This window comes from Gossypium hirsutum, chromosome D04 (assembly GCF_007990345.1).
Source record: "Gossypium hirsutum isolate 1008001.06 chromosome D04, Gossypium_hirsutum_v2.1, whole genome shotgun sequence".
NCBI lineage: Eukaryota > Viridiplantae > Streptophyta > Magnoliopsida > Malvales > Malvaceae > Gossypium > Gossypium hirsutum.
In genome coordinates, this window is record NC_053440.1 from 6121730 (window position 1) to 6141011 (window position 19282).

Sequence of the window (19282 nt, forward strand, 5' to 3'; positions counted from 1 at the left end):
CCTCGCAAGTTGGTGTACGAAAAGAATGCGATTGCATTAAGTATTGTTGAAGTTTGGGCTTTAAGCATCTTACACATGATTCTTTCTGTTGATTACTCTTCTTGGCCGAAGCCTAAAACCTTGGGTAGCTAGGGTGAGGTGAAGGCAACTATATTAATTATATATATGTATTCACATTTTTTGTTGCGCTCATGTTATTTTTCAAAGTTTTATACCCTACTACTTAATTTTATGTATATTTTGGTGTGATGTTCATGTTTTTCATTTTAATTATTTAAGTTGTGTATGCTATGCCCCAATTCATCCATATTTAATGTAATTTTAAAAATTAACTGTATGTATATTTTAGCACGTTGTGCATGTGTGTCATGTTTATGTTATTTTCATTTTGTAATATTTTTATATGCTTTGTCATAATGATTCAATTTAGATAAATTGAATTTTTTTTATTCGTATTATGTATCCATTTATATCATATTTTACATAATTTATCATACAGATTCAACTTGTAAAAAAAAACTATCTATAAATGTATACATGTTCATTATATTTGTGTCATATACATATATATTTTTATGACATCATGAACATGTGCTTTAATAATTTTACACTTTTTTATTATGTCTTAAATTATGTCATATTTTCCATAGTCGTGCATAATATTTTAATTTTAATTTTAAATTCATTTAATTAAAAATTACATCATAGCACTTATCATATATATGATTAAATACTTAAATAAAACATAATCCCTCAATCACAATAATATACACTTAAGTATGTTTAAACTCACATTAATATAAATATTATATTCAAAACTTTAATAATGATACAATTACTTAACATATAACTTTTTATTGTCTTTTTTATTATGTGTATTTTAGTAAAATATTGAATTCTTTTATATTTGTCTTTTACCATTTTTATTTTTAATTGTTCACTTTAAATATTTTGATTTGGAGATATTTTATGAATTACTACCCCATTACAAATGTGTAAAACATTATTCCTTTTCATTATTATTATTATTATTATTATTATTATTATTATTATTAACTCACATAATGTCAAATTTAACCCTTAATATTATTTTTTTTGTTAATTTGTCTCTCTCTTTTTTAACTAAATTCGACCCTTAACATTTTAAAAGGAGTCGAATTCGACCATCAACATTTTATAAAAAGTTGAATTTAACGAAAATACTAACTAAAATGTTAAAATTTTAGACACGAGTATAGCAATCCACATGTACTTCATGCTAATGTTGTTTGAATTTTTACGAAGTTTTATAGTTTTTTTTTTATTTTAATTTTTAATTTTTAAATTTTCTTTAATAATTTTTAACTTATTTGTTGATATAAGACAAATAGTGCCAAATTAGCGTGAAGTATACGGGAACTGTCATGCGGATTACCATGCCAACATTATTAAAAGTTATTTTAGGTTGTGTTTGCTTCACTGAAAACAACTTCTGGAAAATGAATTTTGGAAAATGAATTGATTTTATGGAAAAGCTGATATTTTATAATTTTTGGATGATTGTACGTAAAATATTTTCCATTTTTTACTAAATTTCCTTAAATAATTTTCTGGAAGTTATTCTTAGTGAAACAAACATAACATAAATTATATTTGTTACAAATTATTATAGTATCATTTCTTTTTGACAATCAAAATTTATTTTATGATAAGATAATATTTTATAATAATTAATATAATATAATATTTAAACTTAATAATAAAAAATGCTTAATTAAAACTTAATTTAAATTACATATATTACGTATATATTTATTATTAAAATATTATTATAAATATTTTTCAATAATATATTAAGAATATTATTCAAAATTCAAAATTTTGTTGTTAAATTTTATTATTAAAATAAAGTTGTAATATTAAATAATTTATTAAAATAATAATTTATATTAATTATATTAATAAATTATTATATTACTAAATATAAATAATTAAATATGCATGTATAATAATATTAAACATTTTAATATTTTAATATTTTTAAAAATTTTAAAAATTAAAATAAAAAATTATTATTAATATAATAATATTAGACTTCATTCTAGTTAATTTTTATATAAAAATAAAACTACTTATAGATGAGTTTTTTTTCGAAAAATGACTTATGCGTTTCAAAAGGGTAAGTCAATTTATAAGAAAAGAGGTTTATTTTTGGTTGACCTATAAGCCATTTTTCGTTGACCAATTTATTTTTCATGAACTAGACACAATAAAATGTAGAAAATATTTTTCGCAAATCATTTCCCGTGGAACAAACACACCAAAAATTAAAAAAAGTATAATGCCAAATTTAACTCTCAATGTTTACATCTTCTGTTAGTTTGGTCCTAGTTCTTTTCTTTTCTTTTTTTTAAATTAAATTTAACCATTAACCTTTTAAAAAGAGTCAAATTGTTTTTTTAATCATTTCAAGGAAATGATGGCTAAAATTAACATATCATCTACATGTTTGGTGTTTTGTTCAAGATATGAATTGTCACGCCCCGAAATATAGGGGGTTAATCGTAATAGATTAATAAGAAATAGGCTTAGGTCTAATAGTTAAAAGCTTGCTTCCCTCCCTTGTGAACTTGAGCCATTTCATCTCCTTTTATTTTTAAGAAACATAGGGTAAAAGCCACATTTGGAATATATACGATCAGAAGTTAAGATTCAATAAGAAATGGGTGATAGCCTAATGATTAAGAATTAGTCTGTATGCTAAAGGTCCTAGGTTTGAGCCGTCTTTCTTTTATTTCTTTTAATTTTCAGCAAAGCCTTGTTTAAATGCCCAAATTGCCGCCCTGAAATTTACATGTGGTAGGTGTCTGGATTAAGCAAGCAATAAGCTATGGGCTCAATGGTTAAAACACTAGAGCCCTTCCAAACCCAAGTTTGAGTCCATTCCTTCCCTTTTTATTTCGTAATTTTGCCAAATACGCCCCAAAATATATGCATATGATTAAGCGTCAAAATTAAATAAAAAAATGAGCAACAGGCTCAATGGTTAAAGCATTAGTACTCTTTGAAGCCAAGGTTCGAGCCTTTTCCTCCTTTCCCTATTCATTTTAATTTCAAGTTCGGCGGAACTTTGAAAAATTGCATGTGACGTCACACTAATTCCTGTTCCTAATTAGAATTCATATATTGTCTTACCTCAAAATTCCAATAGAATTAAATTCCACCATATTTTTCTCTTCTTTTCCTAATTAGATTTTCATATTGCCCATTTTCAAATTCTAATAGAATTTGCTCTCCATCTTTCTATTTGTTCTCTTTTTCTTTTCTTTGCCTTTTCTTTACATCATATTTTTCACCCTAATTGTTGATAATTATTTTGCTAACTTGAATCAAATCAATCCTCTGTTTAATCGTTTTTCTATTGGTTTTGTAATTGCTGTTAATAGCATCTCGATCTTTGTCAAGAAACAAACCTGATTTAAGTGAATCAGATCAAATTTGATCATGAGGAATGTCGATCAAACTCTCGGTGAAAGGTGTGTGTTCTTTTACAAGTTAATCGAGGCAAACTGTGTAGGTTGAGGGCCACACAGTCTCTCACACGGGCATGTGGACCTCATGGCCATGTGCCCTTGTAAACCCTAGGCTAGTTCATGAACCACACGGCCTGTCACACGGCCGTATCCCCCCTGTAGATTATTTTTTTTAAAATTGTCACATGGCTACAATTTGTTACACGACTTGACCACACGATCGTGTAACCCCCTGTTTTACAGTTTTTTCCAAAAAAATTGTGAATTATTTTGTTTAGTCCCTATACAATCCCGAACTATATTTAGAGTTTTATTACTCACATTTGAACCCCTAATAATATGAATAATTGAAAGCTATGATCTGAATGACTAGATTATTACTGTTATATGCATAATATGTGAACAATACATGCCTATTGTCTCTACTGATTGTATGTTCAACATGCCTTTTAATACCATTAAACCGAGTACATGTTAAGCATGACTTTGCTACTGTATTAACTTGAACTACAGACTCGACATACAGATAACCCCCCCATGTTAGGACGTGAACTCAACATACAAAGGGCTCAGCTCTACTTAATTTCTATTAAGAAGAATTTCAGATTTACTATTTGAAATTTCTGTTATTTTGAAACTATACTGCTTTATTAATTTGTGGCATGATTCTTAAGCTTAGGGTTTATTTAGCATGCATGATATTTGATTTGAAGTTAGGATGTTGAAACATGGAATTAGGATTAATTACGCATATAATAATTCTGATTTTACTTAATTAAAACTAAGTATAATATTACTTTTCTGCTGTTAAATTATAAATAAATTTTGATGAATAAATAAATAAATAATTTAACTAAGTTTTCAAAAGTAGTCACAGTTATAAGGAAAATGTTTTACTTAATCAATTTTTGTTAACTCGTGAGTTTTTCTAAAAATAGGTTAAGTTTTCTTCTAAGATAAACAAATGTTTTAAAAAGTCTGTTTTATAAACTTCGATAGTCAACTGGGTCATTTCGATGATCAATGTAATCTTCCAAACTCGGGCCGGGTTGGGGAGGTTATATGAATGTTAAGGCCTTTTATAATTGTTTAAGAAATAATTTTCATTGATTTGGCTAGGATTTTATTTTAAGTAAGGTAAGTTAATTAACAAATTATAATTTATTAAGAGAGTATTTTAAGATTATCTATCTTAGTTTATTTTCTTTATTAAAGAAACATGTTAATTTTTTTTATAAATTTATAAATTTAAAAATGTGAAAAAGATATTTGTTTTTTCATTGTTGTTTTGATTTTTTTTAATTCTTAATTATTATATTATTGGTATTTTTAGTGTTTTGACTAGAGGTGCTCATGGGCCGGGCTGAGCCGGGCCCATAAAAAAATTTTGGCCCGAGTCCTAGGCCCTGGCCCGACCTGGCCCGAATAAGGGCCTAAAATTTTGCCCAGGCCAGGCCCGGGAAAAAAATCATAAGCCCGGGCCCTGCCCGGCCCATTTTTTTAATAAATACCAAAAATTTATTTTAAAAATTAAAAAATTTAAAAAAAGTATTTTAAAAATATTTTAAAAATATTTTAAAATTAAAAAAAAAGTATTTTAAAAATATTTTAAAATTTTAAAAAAATAAAAAAAAGTATTTTAAAAATATTTTAAAATTAAAATAATTAAAAAATAAATATATTTAGCCCGGGGAAAAAAATGGTACCCGAGGCCCGCCCGTTTTCTAAACGGGCCTCATTTTTTTGCCCAAGCCCATATTTCGAGCCTATATTTTTACCCAAACCCTTCCATATTTAGGGCGGGCCGTCGGGCCAGGCCGGGCCGCCTGGCCCATGAGCACCTCTAGTTTTGACCAACATAACCTATAATTACTCCTTATATATTCTGGTTATGATTGTATTTTAGCTAAGTTAATAGATAATTTTATAATTTATTGAGATACTGCTTTAAGATGGTAAATCTTAATCTATTTTCTTTATTATTATTTTATTAAAATAGTATTTTAAGTTAGTAAATATTGATTTATTTTTACTTTTATTTATTAATTTTTTAAAGAAACAGGTTAAGTTTTTATATTTTAATATATTGAAAAAAAATCTCTTCTTACTAATTTAAAATTTTTAATTATTTATGAAGATTGTATTTAAAAAATATGATTTTAAAATTTTAATTACTTATAGATATATATTTTTTGAAAATTTCATTTAAGTAATTTTCAATTTTAATTACTATCAAAGGGTTATATTACAAATTTAAAATGTTAAATACTGGGTTAGAATTTTACTTTACAACTTTAGCAATAGAAAAACTTTTATTAATTTTTAATTTTTTTATGACATGTAATTTCAATACTTTAAAATTTAAAATTTAAAATAATATAAAAATTAACTTTTTTTTTTGGTGAAAAAAGAAACTTACAAACCTAAGTTACTGAATTGGAAAATAAAATACAAAAATTTTTCTCTTTATCAGCTTTGATGAGTGCTGAGACTGCTTTGGGGGTTTCAATTAGTTGTAGATCTTTCTTTTCTCCAAAAGCTAGTTTGGCTATAAGATTAGCACTTTAATTTTGCTCTTTAGAAATGTAGCGTAGTAGCCAACTGTTTTTTTGGAATAGGTTTATTTAGACGCATTTAATTAAGATAAAATATTCCTATACATTACAAATAAATTAATAAAAAATTAAGCATGTAAAGATTAGGATTATATTTGAAAATTTTTATCCAAATAATTTTCAAAATAAGATAATAAAAATTTTATTTTTTGATTTCCTTTATATATATTTGTAAAATATTGTTTTTTATTTTTTTTATTTTTATTTCCAAAATTTCGGATTGTCCCTCCTAACAATACTAATTGAAAATATTGAAAACAATTCTATCCAATTTCAGAAATCATCCATTCTCATATCAAGTATTAATTGATAAAATCAGTGGAAAGTTATACATTTATGATTTGTAACATAACTTAATTCCAGCAGCTTGGGTATAAATAGATCAGCTGCTTCACTAGAAAGGAGAAAACAGCAAATCAAAAAGTATATATAGATAATACATAAAGATCCTTCATTCAAAGCAAGCAAGCAAACAAAGGACATTTTGCAATTCAAAACATAAAGTGAATAATAGTATTCAGTGTAATGAAGATTGGTTTGTTTCCCACATACAGTAAAATTTACCTAATACATAATGGATCCTGCAGCTTTACATCTTAGTCTTTGGTTATTTAAAGACAAACTTCAAACATTAAACAAATTTGTCCAGCTCAAGTTGAGGTATTGTTACTATGAACAGTGTATCACCCATCACCTTTCACACAGTCAGTACTGTGGTACAATAGACGGCTGCTCAGGTCATATGAGATTCGAACCATTTAAGAATATCTTCGGATTGCAAACTAGTCATTTCGTGATACGCAAATGCAAGATTTAGCTCCTCCTGAACAGGATGCACCAAATGGTTTTCCAGCAAATTAGGCTTACTATCCTGGATAGCATCTTCCCAACGTGTTGCACGTCCGTCCCGTTTCATATATCCATTCTTGTCGACAAAGCCTTTCTCCCTGAACAAATCGAACAACATAGCCGAAATAGTTTGACCAACACCTGGGATTCTATCAGACAAAAAGGTTGGTGACAGAGGCAACTCCATGCATTTAATCTCTGCAACATCAACCCTTTTACTTCTCAAGACTTGCATAAATTCAGTTATTTTTTGTTGCCTATGTGTATCTTTTGGCATGTGCACAAAAAGGGTAGGTGGATAGTCCTCTTTGATGTCCATGCGATCAAATAAGCCTTCAGCGATCATAAGTGTAATACTACTAAACTTCAAATCATTAGCAATTGCAGATACAAAATACCCACCAGAAGAAGCCCCCAAAGCCACAAGAGGAAGCTTTCCAAAGTTCTGTCTCTTAACCCACCATGTTATAATATCTTCAACAGTCAACCTTTCCTTCCCAAATGTCCAGCATTCCCCTACACTTGATATAGTCAAAACAGCGAATTTACGAGCAAGAGCATGAAGCACAAGCAGCCTATCCTCAGGCAAACCAACGCATTCAGGACATTTAGGAGACTTATCCCAGAAATTAACAGCTCTACAACTACACCCATGAGCTAGAAAAAGAACAGCCATATCAAATCCGTCCCATTCCGGAATTCTCTCTTCGGATTAAATTGCACCAAAGACTCAAACCTATTCCATTTTCTATCCGGTGGCAGTCCAGGTACCGGAATTGGGTTTTCTTCATATTTGTTGAAAAGCAATACCAAAGTAACTGAGACTGAAACCACAAACATAACTAGGACTACAACCGGGTATTTCTTATGCCCATGCCTTTAACTTTGTTCCAAGGTTAAGCATTACTGACAACACACAAAAAATAACTTCTAGGAAATATAAAAATCCCTAAGTTGGAATTGAAACGATTCACTAATAAACTGAGCCTAGGATTAGTCTAAGACTCTAAGTTGCAAGGGTGGTTGTATATAGATCTTAAACGTTAAGGCATTCCAATATCTTCATTATAGAAGGTAAAAATGAATATTTCAAATCGCAAACGATAGGATGATAGTTCCAGTAGTGAAGTAAAATACCTGGAAAATAATTTGTTGGGTTCTGTAATTTCGGGATTTCCAGAGATCTTCGGCTTCCGTTTTCCTTTTTTGCAGCTTGGAAACGGGTTAAGGCGTTTAAACTAGAAATCAACGTATGTTTTTATTTATTTTTTGGTTAAAATTTGCAATTAGTCCCTCTACTCTTCAGATTTTAACTTCAACAATTAACACTGTTAAAATTATTTTGTTAACATCTCTATGTTTTAGTTACATGGTTACAAAGTGAGTATTCTTTTTTATTTCAAAATATCATACTAACAAATTTAACAAAACAATTAGCAGTGTTAACGAGTGAACTTAAATTTTGAAATAAAATGATTAATTTCCAAATTTTGTGAAAGTATAGAGACTAATAAAATATTTTAACCAATTTCTCGTTGGACTAAATTCCTAGAATTAAAATTAAAATGATTAATTTCCAAATTTACGAAGAGTACAAAGACCTATCGTGTATTTTAATTGTATTCTTTTTAAACATAAGTTGGTATTTTAAAGGTATAACGAGAAATTGGTTAAAATATTTTATTAGTCTCTATACTTTCACAAAATTTAAGATTTAATCCTTGTACTTAAAAACGTTAAAAATAAAGTCTTCTTGCTTTTTCCATTTTAAAAATCTCAACCTAGTCACTAAAATTGTAAGTATTTGTTGTCAACTTGAAATTTTGATTAAGTTGTCCTTATATGACATGGCATATGATAGATAGAAAATAAACATGGTAAGCTGATAAATTTTGACAGAAATTACCAACGACAATAATGATTGGGTTAGAATTTTTAAATTGAAAAAGGAGGAAGATTGAATTTTTAATTTTTAAAATACATGGACTAGATCTCAAATTCTATACAAGTATAAGGACTAATAACATATTTTAACACAATAAATTTATCTCTAAACGTTTACCTCTTCACTTTGGCCTTAATTTCTTTTTTATCATTTTGATCCTCAACTTTCAAAATATTTTTTAAATGGAACAGTAAAAATTTTAACAATCCTAACTTGAAAATATATATGTACTTCATAAAAATTCTAAAAATAAAATTTATTAGAAAATTCAATAAAAATTAATAAAATCCATAATTTTATTTTAAAAAATTATTGAAGTAAAGGTAAATTTCAATAAATTTTCACGGTTGTGCCGCAATTGTTGGCTTGGTACCCGCCTAAGTAGTTTTTCGATCTAGATTTTGCTGGTTGTCGGAGCTTTGTTGTTTATGGGTCCTTTAGTGGGGGAGGAGTGGATGCCGGTTCTGACAACTTGCTACTGCGCCTTGGGTTCTTGTTTTAGTCCTAACTTGTCATTGTTGACACCATTTTTTTGACAAAACGGGGTCGACTTGGGTTTTGAAAAATGAAAACAAAAATGGGGGTCGCCACCAATCCTTTTTGATAAGGTGTGATCGGGTTACCTTAAAAAGTGGTTGTTTTTAGTAAACGGTTTGATTTTATTAAAACAACAAGTTTGGTCCACGAAATTCAGAAAAACGAGTTCGGGAGTCGGTTACACACGAAGAAGGATTAGCACCCTCGATACGCCCAAAATTGGTACCTCGTTGATTACTTAATGTCTTGGTGTCGAAAATTGAGAACTTTAAAGAAATTGAAAATACGATCCTAGAAAACACTTAAATAACATGGATTAAGATTTAAGAGGATATTTGGCTATTTGGTCAAACGAGAAATCGAAACCCAGCACATTAGGGCACATTTTCTCGAATTTCCAAACGCAAAACATTGCCTTACTTCGAAATTTTAAAAGGATATTTGACAATTTGATAGAACGAAAAAAACGAAACCCAGCACATTAGGGCACGTTTTCTCGAATCTCCAAACGCAAAACATTGCTTTTATTATTTTTTAGAAAAAAATCTTCGTCTCGAGAAAACGACATGTCATATCCAATGCGTTAGGACACAACGTATCGAATTCCCGATACGAGAATACATGCCAAAAAAATTTAATTATTTAAAAAGACATTTAATTATCTCGGGTTTAGAAAAGAGATCATGCCCAGCGAGTTAGGACACGATCTTTTCTTAATTCCCGGGATCGTTTAAAAACTTGAGTTTGAAAAGATTCGGCATTTAGATTTATTGCGAAAATCGAAACCCAGTAAGTTAAGGTACGGCTTTATCAAATCTAAACACGAAATTTTGTTTATTCAAAAAGTCATAATTTATGCATTGAACGAAGACAATTTAACGCAAAATAGTAAAAATAAAACACGATGTTAATATCATGAATTCGGTAATGTAAGTACGAATAAGACTAACGATCATCAAAAATGAAATAAATAAATATAAAAGACAAGTCAATCATGTATACACAATAATAAATAAATAAACAAATAAAAACTAAAGCATCAAAATAGACATGTAAATAAATAAATAAATAAAGAAAATAAAAAAGATATATATATGTATTCGTGAAAGAAAAAAAATGTATATGGATATATATATAGATATGTAGATAAATTATAAAATATAAAAAATATGAGTATGTATGTATATATTAAATGAATTATAAAAATATGTACATGCATAATGCATATATGTATTTATATAGAATAAAAATAAAGTTAGAAAATAATATAAAACTAATTAATATATTAATATAATAGTAACAAATAAATAAAAGGAAAATAAAACTAATAATAATTAATAATGATAATAATAATAAATGATAATACATTAAAATAATTAACAAAATAATAAGATTGCTAAAACCGGACTAAATTGATATAAAAATGAAAAAACAGGGTGAAATCGAAATAAAGAAGACAAGAGGGACCAAATTGTAACGCGCGCTGAAAGATGGGGGACCAACAGGGTAAATAAACCAAAGCCCCAAAACGCTGCGTTGTAGTGGACCAAATCGAGATAAAAATGAAATTTTGTGGCCAAATCAAAAAATAAAAGAAAATAGTGAAAAAGGGCCAAATTGCAATATGCTGCAAAATAGGAGGGACTGCGCGAGCAAATAACCCGCCCGCACAAAAACACGCGGACCCTGGGTCGCGGGTCGAGTTGACGCGCGGGTTAAAGGGCTAAACGACGCCGTTTTAGCTATTGGTGCTGAAGCTCAAAACGACGCCGTTTCATGGACCCTATTTAAGTCAAAATTTTTTTAACAATTTTCATTCTTCATCCATTCATTTAAAAAAAAAATCTCTAAACTCTCTCTAGCCCCCCTCCCTCTGATCTTGGCTCCGGCCAATGGCCACCGTGCTAGACTCCGGTCGCCGGTGTCGGCGCCGCCGCGCACGGTGGCCGGCGAAGGCAAAAAAGCTTATTTTCTAGATCTCGACCCCTGAGCCCGGATCTAGCCTCAAAACAACCGAAAATAAAGGGGAAAATGCCGTTATGCCTCTCTTCAACCGGTTCCGTCACCGAAGGAGTCTCCGATGGCGAGAGGACGGAGCGACTCCCGGTGAGTTCCTTTTTCCCTTTTCTTATTTTTTTATGTAAAAGATAAAATAAAATAAGTAAAATAAAATAAACAAGCAGAAACGCGGATATGAAAAAAAGAAAAAGTCACCTTCAAAAATCTATTTTGTTTTTTTATTTTCCTTAATGTTCATAGCCAAAATGAAAGAAGAGAAAACTCTTCTTCTTTTACAGTAAACTCGGCCCTTGCCGAAAAGGAAAAAGAAAAATCCCCCCGTTTCGGTTTACAAATCGGTTTTTTATACCCGAAAGAAAATAAAATAGAAATTCAATTCTTGCTATTGTCTTCTGTGTCTTTGCTTGTTTCTGTCTTTTGCAGGTGAAGTCAACGGAAGGATTTTTCCATCTTGGTGCAAGGCCGTACCAGAAGAGCAGACCTCGGGCGGTGGGCGTGCTGACAATGCACATGGGAGCAGCGGCGCAAAGGGGCATTAGGGTTTAGGTTTTCTTTTCTGAAAACTTTAGGTTGTGGGCTTAGGGTTTGAGTTTAATTTTGGGCCCTGGGTATGTTATTGTAATTGGGTCGGTGGGATATTTTGGGTCTTATTTGGTTTGATTTGACTGTGTTGGGCCCGGGCTAAAATTGGGCTTATACAGTCATCATTCTTAGGCCTTTTCCAATATTTTGGTTGTTAGTGAATGAGAATGGTTAATATCTACTTTCCTGTTTGAACTTGTTTAAAGTATATAATTGATGTTTATATATTTTTTACTTAATTGCTACATGAATTTATATTCTATCAATTACATTGGTATTTCAGTACTAGCACTATTACTTTGCGATGATGTGATATTATTAATCAATTTGGTAATGGCACGTATCATAAAGTAAAAAACTAAAAAAAAATCTTTAAAAAATATATAAATTAATTAAATAAGTATAATTTTTTTTACATTAAGAATGAGCTTAAATAAATAGTTGTCCATATACATCTAAATCTAGACATCAACTTGTCCAAATTTATTCTAGATGTATTTTATAATTTATAGTAGTTTATATATTTTTAAGTTTTTAAATAAAATATCAGTGGTTAGGTTATTATTATTTTTAAAAATATATAATTTATAAAAATATCTACAATTAAAAGTATATAAAAGCTTTTATAAAATATATATATAAGGCTATAATTTGAAAAAAAAAATTACAATATATAATATATAAATAAAAAGTTAAAATTTATAAATTTATGAAAATATATAAATATATAAAAAAACTAAAAATTTATAAATTTTGTAAAAAAATATAAATATATAAAAGAATTAAAAATCTCATATATAATGAATCTGGGCAAATGGTTGTCAAGATGCATTTGAATTTGAATTTATATATGCCATATTTCATATTAATAGGCTACCACGTATCACCACTGGATTGACTAATAGTGTTACATTTAAGTACCTACTAGTGTTACGGGTAATACGATTATGTGGGCAATTCGAAGCCAAGAATTGTGAATCAAGAGGATTCTGTTCGAAGTAAGTTAGAATGTGGGCAAGAGAGAGACACAACTTCTTGCCACCAAGATGTACCTATGAGTGGGACAGTTCGAGTTAAGAAGCGACGTAAGCCGAGATAAAAGTTTCGAAAGAAGGGAAAAGCTAAGGCATCGAGACGAGATCGAGGTGAATCAAGTCAGTGCCATTCCGAAGGCGCAAAGAGGGTGTTGCGAGAATGGGTGTAATGCCCCAAAAATCCAAGTATTTATTTTTGCATGTTTGTAACACAACTACTTGTTTGCTTTAGTGGTTAAGTGATTTGGGTGTGCTTGGGAATGTCTAAGAAGTCTTGAGTTCAAGACTGGGCTTGTGTAAAAAATTTTGTTTTTAAGGAAGGAAACCCTTGCCTATAGTTAGTAGGTTTTTAAATTTTTGTGGGTAAAGTATGACATAAAAAGCCTGTTGGTCTAGGGGGTAAATGGCATGTTACCTATGCTAGTGGTATAAGGTTCAAATCTTGTTGGAGGCAAGGGAGTGTTTATTTTGCTGCTTTGCCGTGGGGGGTGTTGGAGTCTGACTGAAACACTGAAGTGGTTGAAGAGAATTCAAATTGAGTGGTTGAGGGGAGGTGTGATCAGGTGGAGAGATTTAATGAGGGGATTTTAGGAGAAAATCAAGGGAAGTGTGGGGAGAGGGAGTGTTGTGCCGAATGGGGCTCTGAGGCACTCGAGAATTTGGCTAGAGGGGTACTTCTCATTTCAGTTCTGCTTTGTTTTTTCTCTCTGCCGAAACCTCTTCTCCCCTAAACCGTTTCTCTTCTTCCTTTCCCTCAGGTTTTGTGCTATCGATTCCTAATTCTGATCATTGCTGAAACCATTCCTCTCATTGCCTCTTCTTTGTTTCTTTTCCCAAATATTTTTGACGATTGCTGTTGTTTCTCCCTTGCCGATTCTTTTTTCTTTTTACCTTTATTGTGTCGATTCTGTTCTTACTGCTTCCTACCGATCAGTGTTCCAGTGTTCCCTCTCTCTGGACTTCCCAGGAATATTAATCTTCTGAAAAAGCCGACTGCTTTTCCCGTCTCTATTGTTCTGATTATCATTCTTTATTTGCCGATAAGTCTTACACTTCGTAGTGGGTACTCTTCTCGCGTTACTGGTAAGTGAAGATAGTAAATTGTTATTTTGTTGCTGATCGATTGAGTGCTTACCCATTTTTGGTTTGTGCCTAGGAACCATTCGAAGAGTTGAAGGTTTGTAATCAACAGTTGGGTAGGCGAAACTTCCCTCTATACTTGGAAACACGAAAATTTATGTGTTTTTATATGCCGTTTTTAACTTAAAATCATGTTATTTCGGTTAAATTCTTGTCGAAAAATAATTAAATATTATAAAATAATTAAATTATGCTAAAAATATGAACATGATGAATTTTAATTAATTTTATAGTTAATTTTGATTAATTTTGACTATTTTCGACAGATTCGCACAAAGGGCGAAAATTGACTCGATAGATAATGCTCGAAGAATAAAACCGAGAAGCAATTTGAAACATCGAGGAAAATTTATTTCTACCCTAAGATGGTCCAAAAATGTGTGTTAATTCATAATATAATTAATTTTAATTTATTCCCAATTTAATTTGGGCTAAATAAATTATTATTAATTAATTATAGAAAAAAAGGGTCCAGTTAAACCGCATTGGTTGAACCGAATTTAGTGAACCGAACCAGCCACCAATTGGGCTGCCCAGAACCGTCCATATGCTGACCCAAATCAGCATTTTAGCTGACTAAATAAGCTTGCAAAGAAGCCCTTGAAGAACTTTCAACCTTGCATTCAAACCATTCCAAAAAATGTGGCTTTATGAATTTGCCCCAGGCTATTTTTAGTAAAGTTGAATCTCTCAACTTTGCCATGTGTGTAGCCAGCCAAGGGGGATCTCTTTGGCTGATGGAATTTTCTATTTTTAGCAGCCACAATAAGCTATAAAAGCTACCCCTTGCTGATTATTCAAGTCATCCTTCACACTCTCATTCTCTCTTCTCATCTCTCACTTTCTCTCAACTTTTCCTTCCCATTTTCCCTTTTGTTCAAGTGCCGATTTCTTCTCTTGGGAAAGAGGTCCTCAGCAGCCATTGTTGAACAGTAATTAAAGTGTTCATAAGCCACCTTGATAGCCGAGGACAACGGAGAACGAAGAACGGAGAACTCAGTCAAACCACGGAGAAACACCAGATTTGCTTCTTGTTCCCTATCTCTTTAAATTTCGTTGTTTTTTTGACAAACATGTTTATAAATATTTATGCTATTGAAATGGTTATTTTAATCAATCTAGCTTGAATTTAATCCTTGTTGGGTTGATTATATTTTTCCTGTTTGAATTATTGAAATTGTGTTTGTGCTGTTATAGGCTTCGGTGAGATGCTTGATTAAGTAAAAACATGCCTAAGTTATTCTTGTAATATTAATTGTTAGATAACTAATGAATTAATTATTAAATCGTATTGAAATTGTAATTAGTCGACACAATACTTAATTAGTGCATGTTTATTCTTTTAAGGTAGCTAAAGTTAATTTAGCATTGTATTTGGCGATACATATGCCTTGCATAACTTGCAAGATTATTGAGATTAAACTGTTTCAAGAGATTTTATATGCTTGTGAAGATTGATTAATTGCTTGGATTGACATTGAAAAATGTTCAAGAGATTGATTAATCTAATAAGTATGTATGAGCAGTAGGTAGCAAATTACCGAGTTGCCATGAATTTGTTCGTAGTAGTATAAACATAAGTTTAATACTTCTAAGTTAAAGGAATGTAATTAATCCAACACAATTATATCATTTTGATTAAACCTTATTTGAAATCATGCATTAGAACCTTTTTATTTTTAAATTTTTTTTATTTAGTTTTTAACCCTTAGTTTTTAATAATCTTTAAACCAAAATATTTTCCATCACCAAAGTGTTTTAACATTAATTTCATAAATATTACTTTTTACAATCCCTGTGGGTACGATAACTCGACATTTACTTGTTACTTTATTACTTGTCGCGATTGTGTACACTTGCACATTTTCGTCGTTCCAATACTCGATCGAAGGTATTGTGGTGTGAGTTCAATGATTGGGATCTTGAGTGTATTCGATTAAGTATATGTTTAATTGATTAATTGGGAATTTTTGGTTAAGTGTAGGTTTCAAAGGTGGGGGCGGTTTTCTCAACAAATAAAAACCAGGTGTGTAAACACTGCCCAAATTGTAAACCGGCAAAAGCCAAAAAATATGACAATTGACGCTACACGAGTATGCGCTTGCTAGTGTGATAATTCGAACGCATAAAACGTGAGCGTTAGACTGTTGAGGCCACTATGAGCGAATCGTGGTCTTTGGCTGTTTTAGGCCATGTTGGGCCGAAATAGGTCGTGTGGCCCAAATGGGCTTGTGGGCCTCACATGGGTAACCACACGAACATGAGGAGATTATTGGGACAAACTGTGTGATTTTCATGATTGAGACTAATTCTGGGCAATGTGGGCTACACGAGTGTGGGCCCGCATTATGGGCCTTAGGCTCAATTTCACTGTTTGACTGTTAAGGTTGCACGGGTCGCCCGAGATGACTGTGTACCTATTGATGGTTTGATAAGTAGACCTAGACTCCCAAATTGATATAAAATAATTGTTATGCCCCCACGTGGTAAAATGACTGTGATGCCCCTATGTTATAAAATGACTATATGCTCTATGTTATGTATAACTGTATATAAACATGCCACAATATATATATGTTGCATACATGTATGATATGTTGCATGAGAATGGGGTTATTATTGGAGGAACTGTACTGTACTGGCAGCTCTGCTGCATATACTGTTTAGTGTCGCAACCGGTGCTAATTTTAGAGTGTAGGAATGGGTGGGTGATTTATCCCCACATGGAGTGTTGGGCTGGACGGAGTGAAGTGTAGAGGTTGGTTGGGTAGGACTTCTGATTGCATGTCTAAACTGTTACTGATACTGTAATGGGCTAAGGCCCAACTGAAATGAACTATTATTGAATTAGGCTTAGGCCTAGACTGTACTTGCCTAGGGCCTGTTTGGCCATTTTACTTATATAGGGTTACACTTTGAGTTTTCGTAAACTCACCCCTCTTTTTATTTTACAGGTAATCCCCAGTCTTAAGGACCGGTGCTACGAGAGACTCGGAGGTGGCCACCCAACTGTACCTACTTCTATACTGGATTTTTATAGATAATAATTAAATTTGGGTATTTGATTGTAATAAGGCCTCTTTGAATTATTAGCTTTTAATTTGGGATTTTAACTATTTAAAATATTACTGGTAGTAGTAGGACGCGGATTTTCAAAAGATGTATGCTTTTCAAGACACCATGTTTTCCTAAAATACTGTAAAAGCTTCCGCATCAAACAATGTTTTAAATATAGTAACAAACTAATATGATTAACAAACTGCTAAAGACAACTTGAGTTTTCAATAGACGAGAATTAAAATAGAACGAATTTCTTTTATTGAAAGTACGTTTTCGAAAAACACTTCAATGTGATATCGCCAGACTCGGCCATAACGTTTAGGCCGGGTTTGGGGTGTTACAATAGATGGGGGAGAATGTCACAGGTCGCAGTTCAAAGCCCATGACCATCATACCAAATACATCCAATGGAGGTCTATTGTTTAGATGGGGATTATTTGGCCTACAAGAACTGACCCGATTCGGTAAGCTGTTGGAGAAGCCTATTAGATTGGAGCTTGAGTGGCCCAATGATGAAGATATGACAACGTAGGCTATCTTGGTAACCAATCTTAAGAGATTGATAGGAATCATATCTTGTTAAGATTAGATTTGATATGGTATATTTTGTAAATCCCATAATTTAATGGATATGATTAATCTCGTCCATCGATATAACTTAATCTTGACCGTCGGTTTTGGGAGAGCTCAACTATAAATAGAGAGCCTACCCCTCACTTGTAAATCACTTCATTCCATTGTTTCATTATTCTTTGTGAATAATAGAATACTGAGAGTATTTACTCAAAAACCTTTCGTGTATTCTTTTCTGTGGCTTTTTGTTGTTCTTTTATGGCTTCTTTTGGCATAAATTGCTTCCGCTATACAAATTGGTGTCTTGGAGGAATTCCAAAGGAATCATCACTTGTGGTGTTAAGGCTAACTTAGGCGAGTTTGGAACGAACGAATTGCCTAAGGCCATGCGGATCATGAGATGAAAGATCTAGCCTTGCGACAAGTGGTATCCGAGCTATTGGTTGCGAAGGCACTGTTGGGTGTCAAAAGAAGAGTTCAAATAGAGGTGGGCCAGAAAATCAATCTCTTTGATGAAAATGTTGTCGGTAGTAGAGAAACACGTGGGTAAACTTAAGGAGTCCATAAAGGATGCGAATGAGTCACACAATGCGCTTGGTGAACGCATAGATGACTTGTGGGAGTAGTCTAGGGACTTTGTGACTATGTGTTTAACTTCTAATAGTGATAATGTACAAGAGTTGTTAGATTCCCAAAGGAAGAAGCTGGCGGAGAGGAACGATGCTCTTCAGGCCATGGTGATGGCTTTGAATGAGGAAATAATGGCCATGACAATAGCTTTAAACACAAGAATAGAGCAGCTTGAGGGAGAGTTGGCCTTGTGTCGAGCAGCCGTGGGGAAAGGAGTGTCAAATGTAGCACTCAATTGTGAGGATATCCCAAAGCCGAAAGAGTTTGTGAGGACAAGGTCTGCATACAATGTGGGTAATTTCTTGTGGAGGATGACAAACTACTTCCATGCCAAATGTATCATGGACAGTGCAGTTAAGGTAAATATTGCTTCAATGTTTCTTACTGATATTGCACTTTTATGGTGGTGAGGCAGGTCCACAAATAAAAGGAAAAATGAGATTGGGACGTGGTAAGAGTTCCAATATGAGTTTAAGGGCAGTTTTACCCAGAAATTTTCGAGAAAGAATCTCAAGCAAATTTGTAATGGCTAACGCAACGAGGCACAATGAGGAAGTATGTTCAAGAGTTCAAGAAACTCATGCTCCAAATTTCAGATGTAACCGAGAAAGAGGTGTTACTTTCTTTCAAGAATGGATTGAAGCCGTAGGTTAGACAGGAAGTGGAACAAAAAGGTGTCTAAGAGCTATCGAAAGCCATAACGGTAGCGGAGTCCATGGTCAAACTTGGTCTAGGAAAAAGCAAGCTTGAGTCTTTCAAGTTCCAGGATAGGGAAGTATATGAAAA

General features: G+C 31.8%; 1 pseudogene; it reads right to left on the reverse strand.

Moving 5' to 3' along the window:
• Nucleotides 1-6617: 6617 nt before the first annotated feature.
• Nucleotides 6618-7855, reverse strand: LOC107959713 (uncharacterized; annotated as a pseudogene).
• Nucleotides 7856-19282: the final 11427 nt, after the last annotated feature.